We start from the raw sequence: 13,599 nt of genomic DNA on the forward strand, positions 1-13,599 counted from the left end.
AAAAAGTTGATAATCTTGGGGGCTCAGGATGATACTCTTAGGGGACACCATGGTGAATTGGCATAGCACAGTACACAAAGACAATGTTCTATATCCTATTTGGGTGAGTAGCTTTCTAAAGTGCATCTGTTGGTATCTCCATGTGCAGAAGAAAGAAGAGTGATAAGAACTGAAGAGTCTTGGAATCAATTAGTCCAATGGACTAGTTGAACATGTAAACATAAGTCTCCATGATTCTAAGACAAGGAGAACTAGATGGTGCCTGGCTAAAACTACTGACTGCACTGAAAGGATCCAAGACAAAATAGGAGAAAATGTGGAACAAAACTCAAAATTATTTAATGGTAATAAAAATAAAAAAGACTAGGTGTACTGGTCAGACAGAGTCTGGAGGAACCTGAGACTATGGCCCTTGACTATCCATCAGGTCTGGAAAGGAACTCACCCTCATGGTCCAATTTTCAGCCAAGCACTAGTTGAACATTCCAAATTAAAAAGGGCAACATAATTCTAAGGATGAAGTAGAGAAGGGATAGAAAGGTGGGTGGAATGCAAATAGGAACCACAATGAGGAAGCAGGATGACTGTTGTGGAGGGGATTATAATCAAGATAAAACAAAATGTATGCTTTGTTGAATGTAAAGCTGACAGTCTTGTTTGTAAATCTTCACTCAATTCACAATAAAAAGTTAAAAAAAAAAAAAAAAGACAGAAGAAATACAGAGTCACTGTATCTAAAAAAATGGTTGATGTTCAATTATTTCAAGTGGTAGTATATGATAAAAAATTAATGGTAAAGAAGGAAGAAGTCTAAGAAGCAATGAAGGCTTGGCAAAAAGCAAGACTCCAGGAATGTATAGAATACAAATTGAAATCTTTCCACAAACTGATAAAGCACTGGAGGCGCTCACTCATTTATACCAAGAAATTTAGAAGACAGCTAGTAGGCCAACCGATTGGAAGAGATCCATATTTGTGTCCATTCCAAAGAGAGGTGGCCCAGGGGAATGCAGAAATCAGCGAACAATATCATCAATATCACATGCAAGTGAAATTTTATGGAAGATAATTTAAAAGCAGCTCCATCAGTACATCAACAAAGAGCTGCCAGAAATTCAATACAGATTCAGAATAGGACATGGAACGAGAAATACAACTTCTGACCTCATATGAGTCTTGGCAGAAAGCAGAAAATACCAGAAAGATGTTTATTGTTGTTGTTGTGTGCTGGCCAGTTGATTCCAACTCATAGCAACCCTGTATAGGTGTTTCCGAGGAGTGACTAGAGGGCTTAACTCACTGTCCGTGAGGTTGGCATGCCAATGCTTACCCTACAGCAACACACCAGGATTCTGGAAAGATGTTTACTATTGCTTTATTGACTGTGCAAAGGGTTTCAACTATGTGGATCATTATAAGTTAAGAAAAACATTGCAATAAATGGATGTTCCAGAGCACTTCATTGTGCTCATATGGAACCCGTACATAGGACAAGAGAATAGAACAAAGGTATATGGAATGGCTTAAAATCAGGAAAGTCATGTGTTAGGGTTGTATTATTTCACTATACTTATTCAATCTGTATGCTGAGAAAAAAATCTGAGAAGGTAGATTATTTGAAGAAAAATGTGGCATCAGGATTGGAGAAAGAAACATTAACAATCTGCAATATGCAGGTGATACAATTTGCTTGCTGGAACCTAAGAGGACTTAAAATACTTACTAATGAAGATCAAAGACAACAGTCTTCAGTATGGTTTTCACCTCAATGAAAATAAAACAAAAATTCTCACCACTGGACAAATAAATTAAATCATGATTAATGGAGAAAAAAAAAAACTGAAAACATCAATGACTTCATTTTGTTTGGATCTACAATTAACACTCATGGAAGCAGCAGTCAAGAAATCAAACTATATATTGCATTAGACCAATCTGCTGCACAAGACCTCTTTAAACTATTCTAGAGCAAAGATATCATTTTGAGGACTAAGGTGCTCAGGGTCTGAGCCATGGTATCTTCATTCATCTAATATGCAGGTGAAAGTCCAGTAATTGATAGAGTTGAGTTATGGTGTTGGAGAAGAATATTGAGAGTCCCATGGACTTCCAAAAGAACAAAAGAATCTGTGTTGGAAGAAATACAGCCAGAATGCTCATTAGAAGCCAGGATAGTGAGACTTTGTCTTTCATGCTTTGGTTATGTTATCTGGAGGGACAATTCCCTGGGGAAGGACATCATGCTTGGTAAAGTAGAGGGTCAGAGAAAATGAGAAAGGCCCCATTGAGATGGGTTGGCACAGTGGCAGCAGTAAAAGGCTCAAGAGTAACAACAATTGTGAGGATGGTGTAACACTGGAGAGTATTCATTTTGTTATGCATAGGATTGCTATCAGTCAGAGCCAGCTTGATGGCACCTAATAACAACACCTGGAATTGGCACTCTATTTATTTGTTGTTTAAAAATATTCAGCACAAACCAGTTCAATTTATTGAACAGTATTCAAATCTTTTACTTTTATTCTTTCAAAAAACTTTCATCGAGTGCCTAATTTTTGGTCACATGATGCTCAGTTGAGTCAGCATTGTTTTTAATGTTAGATACTGGCATAAGTATAAAAAGGTAGGCATAATTCCTAACTTTATTAATGTCCGTGGACGGTTTTAACAAATTACCATCAACTTGGTGGCTTAAAACTACAAATATTTATCCTTTCATGGTTCTGGAGGCCAAAAGTACAAAATCACAATATCAGTTGAGTTGAGTCATACTCCATTTCTTCACCTCTTCCAATGTCTGGTAATTGTGGGAATTGTTTGGCTAATGGCTGGTATCACTCGAATCTCAACTTCTGTCTTCATACTGCCTCCTTTTCATTTTCTTCTCTTCTTTTCTGTCTGGAATATCTTCTCTGTATTACTCCTATAAGAATTCAATATAAGGTCCAGTGGAATGATCCAGGATAATCTTTTCTTCTCAAGATCCTTAATTACATTTGCAAAGGTCTTTTAATTCAAATATGGTTCCAGAGATAAGGATGATGAGATATCTTTTTGGAGACCACTACATAACTCATTGCTAAATTTAAGGAGCTAAGCACTCAACCATAAGGTCAGTTTGAACCACAAGGTTGGCCGTTCAAATTCATCAGCCACTCCTCGGAAATCCTATACATCGTCTATTTATGTTGGAATGCACTCAATGGCACTTAACAACTATAACAACTGATGACTAGAGGATAAACTACCTCATAAGTAGTTAAATACAGACTGATAATTATCACTTAAGGGCAAAAAAGTAGCTATTGTAACATTTAGTAAATGCACTTAGCCCAAGCATGGAATATCAGGGAAATTTTCTCAGACAGACTTGAAGAAAAGTAGAAATTATTCAGCTAAGAATTAAGAAAAAGTAAATGAAAATCCCTAGAGAAGTAGTAACTTGATCAGAAACTAAATGAAGTCTAAAGAGGCTGGAGTTTAGGGAATCTTGGCAGTGAATAGTGATCATTCAGGCATGAGATTACATCACAAAATGTTTGCGTAAACCATATTAAAGAATTAGAACTTTAATCTAAATGTGTGAGAGGCCAATGAACAGTCTTAAGAGTGGAAGATGCCTATGTAATTAAGCAATTTGGTAAAACAGCTCTGGCTACAGCGAGGCCAGATTTGAGGACAAGACTTGAGGCAAGAATAAAGAAAGAGTTGAAAGTTTCTTGCAGAAATCCAGTGCAATGTTCACGCAGGTTTCAACTAGGGTAGTCACAAGGAGGATAAATAGACGTATATAAATTCTAACAACCATCATTATCAAAATTGTTTGAATCTCTATATATTTATCTTCCTTCCACTCATGACTTTACTTGAAGTTGGATGAAAATAATAAAAAAAAAAAAAAAACAGTTTTCATAAAGTTGACAAGGAACTGTCAGAAGTTCATGTGTGATTCAGAAGAGGACAAGGGGCTACATATATCACTGCCAATTTCAGATGTTTATCTATGTTTTCTTGACTATGTAAATACATTAATTATTGGATCATAACAAATTATGGATAATATTGAGAACACTTTAAGTGGGTTCATGGGAAGCCTGTACATGAATCAAGGGACAGTCCTTCAGAGAGAACAATGGGATACTATGTGGCTCAGAATTGCAAAAGGCATGTAGCAGTGCTGTACCTTTTCATTTTATTTATTCAGTCTATATACTGAAAATTAGATAATCTAAGAAGTTGGACAATATAAAGATCACAGCATCAGGATTAGAGAAAGACTCATTCACAACTTGAGATATGCAGATGTCACAACCTCATCTGTAAAAAGTAAAGGCAACTAGAAGCACTTACTGGAGAAGGTTAAAGACTATAGTCTCTAGTATAGATTATGCCTGAACATGGATTAAACAAAAATTCTTACAACTGGAATAGTAAACAGTATTATGACAAATGGAGAAGATATTAAATTTGTCAACAATTTCATTGTATTTAGATAAAAAATTTCCAGGGAATTAAACAATGTATTCCATTGGGCAAATCTGCAACACAAGAACTCTTTACAGACTTAAAAAGTAAAGATGTCACTTGGATGACTTGGGTGAAGCTACCCAGGACATAATATTTTCAATGGCCTGGATATGAATAGGGAATACAAAAGATAATTTGATGTGTTTGAATTGAAAAGTTGGTGAAGAATAATTTATAAGCACTTCCAGAAGAATGAACAAATTAGTATTAGAAGTGAGGGTAAGGTAGGGTAGGAAATGAGGGGAGACTTCATCTTTTTCACTTTAGAGCTGATATCAAGAAAGGCCAGTCACTAGAAAAAGATCAGCAAAAATGAGGAAAATCTTCAATGGATTGGATTGACTCAGTAATCATCACAACATACTCAAACATGTCAATGATTATGAAGATTATATAGGACTGGACAACATTTTGTTAAGCATAAAGTCTCCATGAGTTGGAGTGGACTTGATGACAATTAACAACAGCAGAGATTCAAGAGTGATGTAGAACACAGAAGTGCCTGCTAGTTGTTGTTGTTAGGAGCAGTCAAGTCGATACCAAATCATAGTGACTTAATGCACAATAGAGTGAAACGCTGTCCTGCTCTGGACCAATCTCACAATCGTTGCTACACTTCAGTTCATTGCTGTTGCTACAGTGCCAATCCATCTTGTAGGGGGTCTTCCTCTTTTCTTTGACCCTCCACATTACCAATCATGACATCTTTCTCCAGGAACTGATCTCTCTTCACAATATGCCCGAAATATGAGACAAAGTCTGGCCATCCTACCATCTACAGAGCAGTCTAGCTGTACTTCTTCTAATACAGATCTGTTTGTTCTTCTGGCTTTACATGGTACTTTTAATAACTCTTCTCCAACACCATAACACAAATGCATCAATTCTTCTGTGAGCTTACTTATTTATTGCTCAACTTTCACATGCATATGAGGCCATTGAAAATACGCTGGCTTGGGCCAGGCACACCTTAGTCCTCACACTGACATCTTGCTCTTCAACACTTTGAAGAGGTCTTGTGCAGCAGATACACCTAATGGAATAATTATTTGATTTTTTTTACTTCTGCATGTTGATACTGATGATTGATCTGAGCAAAGTAAAGTCTCTGACAATTTCAATCTTTTCTCCAATTATCCTGGTGTTATTTATTAGTCCAGTTGTGAGGACTTAGTAATCAATTGAATGAAAAAGTAAAGATAATGAAAATACCAATTATGATGACTGACTTTCAGATTTAAACATCCAGAGGATGATAGTGTACTTCATTTAGATAAGAGATGCAAAAAGAAAGCAAGTATATAGCACAAGAAAGGGAATTTCTCATTTCACGAGTTCTCATTTCTCATTTCATTTAAAAATACCTATCTCTAGATTTCAGGTTGGTATATGGATTACACACTCAGAAAGGAGATTTGGATTACAGGTAGTGATTTGGGAATCATCAGCTTAAATTTGATAACTGCAACTATAGGGACTGTATCAGATTGACCTGAGACAGTTCAGAGTAAGAAGTAATTGTGCAGATCCCTGAAGAATATAAAATTTTAATAAAAGGAAGTCAATACAGGGCATTGGTAAATGTGTTCATGTGTGTGTTCAGGGATCACTGGGCAGTGGGAATAGGGGGATTCAAGTCAGAACATGCACAGTGAAACCTAAACTAGTAGAATCATTCTACATTCTGCTATTCAGCTCTCTTTTCTTTCTAGCATTGAGTTTTCTAGCATCTTTTCTCCTTAAAGCCACCCTACCATCTCTTTTTGTCAGATGAGGAAGACTGTTTCAAGTAGTAGTGTCTAGTGATATTAAATTGTGTCAAATAATGGGCAAATAAGATGTGCCCTTGGGCTTGACTACTTAGATGTTGCTGATAACCTTGGCAAAAGTGATTAGTGTAGATCAGAAGGAACTGAATGCAGGCTGAGACACTTAGAAGTGGAAAGTCAGGCAACAGATGCATCATATTTGTTTATTAGAAGAAGGAAGGAGATGTGTCAATAGCTGTGGTGCTGAGGGGTGGTTTTGTTCGCATTGCTTTTTCCTATAGTAATGGGGGAAATGTGAGGCAGTTTAAATATTAACGTAAAGGGTAGATTAGAAAGAAGGAAGTTCAAAATAAAGGAATTAAAAAAAAAAAAATCAACTGGAAGTCCCTGTGTGAAAGTTATAGCCACAGTCTGGCTAGATTCCAGATTTATCCTAAATCTAGGATCCTTTCCCACAGTAATGGAAGATAAGTAGAGAAGTGGGAAAATGCCCATGCAAATTCAGGTGCTTTTTCTGATTTTATGACATGATGCTTTGGCTCTCCCAATATAAACATTCTAAAAGCTCAGTGAAGAATGAGGCCATCTGCTCCGCATGTTGGGAGAGGTATGTCACTGGAGATTTGAGAAATTTGGGAAAAACAGCTTTGGAAAACAGAAAAGAGAACAGAATAGGAAAATAAAACAGTGATTCTTTACTGGTAGTTTAAGTTTCACTGGGCCAGTTTGTACTTTTAACTTACAAGAGATTGTTTCCCTGAGGTGACAAAACTAAGCAATATTTAGTTTCTAATTACATAGCTTGGAATCAGTTAATTCTCCCAGAATTGCAAAGGAAAAAACAACAGCAAAGAGCCACGGCACAATCCTTAAGCTAAATGCTTTTCTCACACACATTTCAATAACCTGAATGCAATAAAATTTCAGAAGAATCTTTTTTATGATGCAAATGACTCAAGTTTTAAAGAGTTTTACCTTCCATATTTCAGGTTAGTCTGTGTCAGATGCTTAGGAGACAGACTTGAATGAAAGGTAATAATTGATCAAATCAATACTTAGGTGTGATTTTTCTGTAATGAAAATTTCTAAGGAAGGAGAGCAGAGAAGTCTCTGAAAGAGAAGGAAAGAAGAGGTAAAGAAAGTGATAGCTACTTACAAGAGTATTTCTAGTATTTATTGATTATTATACTCTTCATGCTGATATTTGCCTCTGTATTTAATACATTAGAAAGCAAGATGGTGAGAATCTTTGAGAAAATATAATTTCCTTTGACTTGAGAAAAGAAAGTTAAAAGTTTCTGCAGAAGTCAAAAGGAGAACAATCCCATTACTTAGTTGTTAATGACACCTTTCTGTTAGGCTATAGAAAAGATGATTGCATTCACTCAGCTACCAAATCAAAGCATTATTATTTCCCCTTACCACCTAGTTTTATAAAGCTTTCTATTATTGTATTCTTCTAGCCAGCTTTTGTTTTTTCAAGCACTAGAAGGCGGAGGAGGATAGCACTTCCTTTGTCATGTTACTCAACTCTAGTCTCTAGCAACATCATTCTTGATTTTTCCAATTTTACCTTATAGTTGGGAAGCAACCAGAGCAAAAGGTTAAAATTTAAGTCACACACACAAATAGAAAATAAGTATTAGACCCTATAGACATTTTTTAGGTAATCCTCTTTAGAAGTTTAGACTGATTGAATGACAATAAGTAGAAAATATTCTTTCCCTTAGGGTAGAACACATGTTCAGAAATCAACACCATGTTGACAAAATGCACTAAAATATGGGGGTGAGAGAATGTCATCAAAATACCATTGGTAATTGATTGCATAAGCTGGTAAGAATTACCTTCTCTGCTGAAATTTATTTTGCTTCAGATATATAGTGCTTTTATGAGCTTTGATTCAGGATATGTAAGCTTTCAAACTTCCTGTATTACTTTGTATATGAACTACTCAAAAACAAATGAGTAAAAAGTTTAATGTACTTTAAATCATATTTAAAGATCCTTTTAAAAATTCTTAAGTAATTTAAATATGTTGTTCTTAAGTGTCATCCAATCAGTTTTGATTCAACTCATAGTGACCCTGTATAAGTTTTCTGATGAGTGGCTGGTGAGCTTGAATCACTAACCTTTCAAGACTGCGTTGCAGTCTAGTGCATTAGTCCACAGTATCACACCAGGACGCCTTAATTGTCCTCATGTGTCACTGTGACCTAATGTGCTGGACTGCAAAATTGCCTGGACTGCAAAGTTGGCTTGAACCGCAAGATCGGTATGAACCACAAGGTCGGTGGTTCAAGTTCACTAGCTGCTCCTTGGAACCCATAAACAGGGTTGTTACGTATTGGAACCAACTCAAAAAACAACAATACATATATGTATATCTATCTATCTATCAATATATGTATATATAATATGTATACAGAGAGAGAGAGAAAGAATCCAGCTTACATTGGGTCATTTAAAAAAGCAGTATAAAAATATGCTTTTCCAGTCTGAATTCTCTAAAATTCAATTGAGTGACCATTAGGTCAGTTTGACCTATAAAGTGAGTGGTTCAAACTGAACTAACTGCTCCTCTGAAACCCTATACAAGGTCACTATGAGTCAGAACCAACGCCACAGCACTTAACAACAATAATAGCTAACACTTTCAAAAAGCTTATTATGTACAATCCAGTTCTCTAAGAATTTTATGCATATTGATTTATTTAATCCTACATCAATCTGAACTTAATGTTGTTAAGTGCTGCTGAGTGGTTTCTAACTCATACCTACCCTATACAGGGTTTCAGAGGCTGTAAGTCTTTGCAGGCACACAGAGCCTCATCTTTCTCTTGCAGATTGGATGATGGGCTTGAATCACTGACCTTATGGCTCGCAATCCAGTGCTTATCCTACAGAGCCACCGCACTTAATAGGCACTACTATTTACTCATTTTAAAAATGGGAAATCTATGACATAAAGTAAACATATAATTTTCCAAAGGTCACATAGTTAGTAAATAAGAGCATTTTAACTAGAGCCATCTGTCTGACTAGTGTTCATGCTTTTAACCATTACACATATTGCCATTCACATTTGAGGTCTTTAATTTTATATGTTGCTTTAGTTTACAATATTTCCAATGTAGTTGTACTAGATGGCAAATTATAAATGTCATCAACATTTTTTCTTGGTGAAATAATCACTTTATGATTCAAAATAGCTCTCTTGCATTTGTAAAATACTGTTGCTATTGTATGCTGTTGAGTCTGTTCTGATTTATAGAAATGCTGATAGGGTTTCTGAGAGTTACTGGTAGGATTGAACTACTAACCTTGTGGTTACCAGTACAATGCATTTGTGAAACAGCATACTAATATTACTTAAACCATGGTGGTGGTGGTGGTGGTGTGCCATGGAGTCGGTTCTGACTCATAGCAACCATGTATAGGGTTTCCAAGGGTGTAAATCTTTACAGGAGCAGAAAGCCTCATCTTTCTTTCATGGAATGGTTGGTAGTTTTGAAATGCTGACTCTGAGGTTAGCAGATCAACTCATAACCACCATGCTACCAGAACTCCTTACATAAACTATAAATTTGTTACAAAGACCCAAGAGCTTAACTGTGCCTGGTGCATTGTATGAGCTTATATATGCTATTTCTAATATTATGTTTTATTACTGCATTATTATTGTTTTTATTATTATAATGATGGTAGTGGCTATGTGCTGTGGAATCAGTTTCAACTCAGAGTGACCCTGTAAAGGGTTTCTGAAGCTATAAATCTTTATGGGAGCAGAAAGCCTCATCTTTCTCCTGAGGAGCAGCTGATAGATTCGAACTGCTAAACTTGTGGTTATGAGCCCAAGTTCTAACCTACGTTGTTACCAGGGCACCTTAATTATTATAACGTTTTTGCTATTAAGTGCCTGACTCAGTTCCAACTTATAGTTACCCTGCATTGGGCTCCAAGGAGCAGCTGCTGAGTTTTAACTGCTGATCTTGCAGTTCAAACAGACCTTGGGGCCCAGTGCATTGTCCTGCAACGTCACACCAGGACTCCAATTATTTTAATTTTCTGTTGTTAAGTGCCTTTGAGTCAGATCCAATTCATAGAGACCAATTCACAGTATAGTGTTTCAGAGGACCAGCTGGTGAATTTGAAGCAGCTTGAGGTTCAAACTGACCTTGCTTTAGAATTATTATAATGGTGGTGGTAGTGGTGGTGTGCTGTGGGGTCGGTTCTGACTCATATATACCCTGCATAGGGTTTCTGAGACTGTAGAACACCTCATCTTTCTCCCTCAACTGTCTTGAATCTTTGTGAAGATAATACGGTCTCCTTATCTTTGTAGTGAATGTTGCCCTGCCCCAACTTACTATATTTAATTACTTCTTCTTTTACTTCATAATGCATATCTGGTCTTGGTGTATATCTGTATATCTACATATTTTGATTCACACTTTAAAGAACATTTCACTTTTTTTTTTTTAATTACCTTTCCAAATTTGTATGATAATTGCATGGGAAAAATCTCTGACCTCACTGCCAGGAGATATATTCAAACTATCAAAAGCACAGGCTCGAAATTGACTTTTTCAAACTATAACTGTCATTTCTTGCTTCAGTACCTTTGTTTTATTTCACTTGACTATCTTCACCCACCATTGGGACTGCCCTTTCATTCTCTCAGGCCATTATTCTTCTCCTGACTTCCACCTGTTGTCTCCAACCATGCTGGATTCCACAATCATGCATTTATGCCATTTCAAACCTGACCAATAGCTTTTATCTTAAAATAGATATTTTAGTGTGAAATTTTGTTTTATCACATATTCCCTTGAAATCTCTTTTAAACCTCTCTAACTGTGTATGACTACAATCAAGCAACATCAGGGGCTAATATCCGAGCCTAATTATGTTTTCTATATTTTCACTTGCTTTAGAAATTGAAGCTTAAGAGGGCTGATTGATTTTTCTATGATTTCATATTGCAAGGACTCAAATTTTCTCTGTGCCTTACTCAACTTCCAACTGAATTATAGAGAAAAATCTAACTTCCAAAAATATGGTGGCAAGATTACATTAGTAAATATACAGATATAGAAGTAGATCACACAAATATCACACAATAACTGATATATTCTCTACCTCTTCTATATTCAAATATAAGTTGTCATGTATTTGCTATAAACTATCTATCTGGTTCTACATTATAGCTGTGTATACACTTTTTCTTAACAGATCAGCTAATCAAATACAAACACTTTGTCTTCATTATTTATTTCCTTCAGGGTCTAACACAGTACCATGAACATATTGCATACTAAATAAATACCTAGTCTCTAAATAAATGGATAAATTTGAGTGACATATTATTTCATTAGCTCTATTAAATATATGCAATTTTAAGCATATCTAAAGAGTCCTGGTGTGGCGCTATAGGTTAATGTGCTGGACTGCATGCAAAGTTGGTTGGATCCACAAGGTTATTGGCTCAAGCTCACCAGCTACTCTTAGGAAACCCTATTATCGGGCTCTGGTAGCGTAGTGGTTATGAATCGGGCTGCAAACTGCAAGGTCAGCAGTTTGAAACTACTAGCTGTTCTGCAGGAGAAAGATGAGGCTTTCTGCTCCAGTAAAGATTTACAGCCTCGGAAACCCTGTACAGGGTTGCTATGAGTTGGAACCGACTCCACGGCACACAACCACCAGCCACCATGGGTCAGAACTGACTCCAGTGTGCATAACCACCACCAACATTTTCAATAAATGTTCTAAAAACTCAGAAAATGTAGCAACTGCTAATTAGTACATTTCTCTTGAGTAGTTGCTACGTGCCAGATAACTTCATATATACAAATTCATTTAGTTGCCTCAATTGCTTTTTTTGTGTGTGGCAATATCTGTATTGTCTTATAAGAAAATGAAATCAAAATGTTAATTGAATTGTACAAGATCATAGGTTTTGGTAAGTGGTAAGACTAAGATATGAACATAATGTTGCTGACTTTTCCTCAGCCTTATACCAACCTTGTCTAATTTATATTAAGATGCAGCCAATTCTAAACCTTATGGAAAAGTGAATTTCTGCCAAATGGATCCAGAGACTCTATCATTCTCCCCTCTACCTAAATCCCCCTCATACATATAATAAGTTCTGCAGTGTAGTGCTTGTTTCAGTGTTTCATGAATATCAGCTTTATATCTCCAATTCACTAGTTAGAAAATTAACAATGGGCACATTGCAATATACAAGTATTAAATCTTTATCTTCTAAATATACTGAAGGTAGTAAGAAACAGGGAGAGCCACCACAAACAAATACTGATGCTATTTAATACTATTGATTTCAATTTCTGAATAATTGAGTGATAGCGAATCATTTCAGTCATCTAAAAATAAATGTGAAAAATATTTTTGACCAATAGCCACTATTTAAGAATTGCAAAAAATTAGCAAAGAAAGACCTTTTATTTTCTAAATACTATTTGTAGAGGGCATTGGTGTGATTTATCTTTAATTAATCCTGAGCCTTAGATATACTTTAATTTTTTACACATTTTCTGGTGTTCCCTAGTAACCAATATTTGTGTATCAATAGAGAGTGGCTGTAGGAGTTATATTTTGAACTTCTTTGGATACTCTCAGTGGCACAAATATGTTTTCTTTTTTTGTTTCCCACTCTAGTATAATAATTGCATTTTGAGACAATTTAGGAATCGTTAGCTTCATGGTGTGACAGATGGAGGATATAAGGAGAATAAGTGTCCCTATTTTATGATAAGCTTGTCTTTACCTTTACAGTCATCTTCACGTATACATTGCATATTTGTTCCTTTGATTCTATAAAGGTACTTTTTAATCACACATACAATCTTGGAAGAAAAAAGGATAAAATGCTCTTGACAGATGGTTTTAAGGACCTGAAGTATCCAGTACTTACCTCTTCATGTAGATGCCAAGCAAGTGAGAAATGGGAGTGACTGGAGGACCAAAACATATCCAAATCTGATTCTATATGCCACTTACATGACATATTGTCTTTTCCTTAATTATGATTTTTATCTTCTCTAACACCATTTATTGGAGTCCCGGTGTGGCACTGTAGGTTAATGCACTAGACTGCAAAGCCCTTAGAACTAAAAGGTTGGCTGTTCGAGCTCACTAGCCACTCCTTGGAAACCAGATACAGGGTCTCTATGGATCAGAACCGACTTGACGGCACTTAACAACAGTATCATTTATGTAGACCTGGTGTGGTGCGGTGGGTTACTGTGCTGGACTACAAAGTTGGTTTGATCTGCAAGGT

At 36.0% G+C, this 13,599-nt stretch overlaps 1 protein-coding gene across 1 annotated transcript in view; it reads right to left on the bottom strand.

Annotated features, from left to right (window-relative positions):
- GALNTL6 (UDP-N-acetyl-alpha-D-galactosamine:polypeptide N-acetylgalactosaminyltransferase-like 6) overlaps window positions 1-13,599 on the bottom strand; it is a 2,035,427-nt gene that overhangs the window by 2,015,341 nt on the left and 6,487 nt on the right. The window lies entirely within an intron of this gene.

Source organism: Chrysochloris asiatica, unplaced genomic scaffold (assembly GCF_000296735.1).
Source record: "Chrysochloris asiatica unplaced genomic scaffold, ChrAsi1.0 scaffold00066, whole genome shotgun sequence".
Lineage (NCBI taxonomy): Eukaryota > Metazoa > Chordata > Mammalia > Afrosoricida > Chrysochloridae > Chrysochloris > Chrysochloris asiatica.